The sequence below is a fragment of the Penaeus monodon genome, chromosome 33 (assembly GCF_015228065.2).
Source record: "Penaeus monodon isolate SGIC_2016 chromosome 33, NSTDA_Pmon_1, whole genome shotgun sequence".
Classification (NCBI taxonomy): Eukaryota; Metazoa; Arthropoda; class Malacostraca; order Decapoda; family Penaeidae; genus Penaeus; species Penaeus monodon.
This window is the reverse complement of record NC_051418.1, coordinates 23,562,935-23,563,454: the sequence shown is the minus strand read 5'-3', so window position 1 is coordinate 23,563,454 and position 520 is coordinate 23,562,935.

The following is a 520-nucleotide window of genomic DNA, read 5'->3' as shown; positions in this document are numbered from 1 at the left end:
CAGGTACCTCAAAGTGGAAAAGGCCCTTATTGATGGGTAGTAGCTATGGTAGCAAGTGCTTGCTTCTTGAGTGTGAAGCACACATGGCGGGTGACTCAGTTGGAGTGTAAGCCAAGAATACAAATGTCTTGCATATGAGACAGCCATCTTTGGTGAGACACCCATCATTGTTGGGTTAACCTGTCTCTCTTAAACACTTCCTCTTACCTGTTTCTCTAACTCTACCCCTTACCGGACCCTCCAACTCTACCCCTTACCAGTCTCATAGCCTTACCCCTCTTCTATCTCCCTCTCATCCATCACCTGTTTCCACAACCCAATCTCTCACCTGCCTCCCTAACCCTGTCTTAGAAGTTATAAAACTATTCATGAATTTGTGTTTCCCATGAGGATATCTGGAGCTGTCCTTCTCTGTAATTTATGATATGCTTGATAAGAATGTTGACTTTCTTTTTTAACATAAACAAGTGTTTCATCAATTTTGTAAAATCTGTGTGAAAGAATTTAGGGCATTCACATT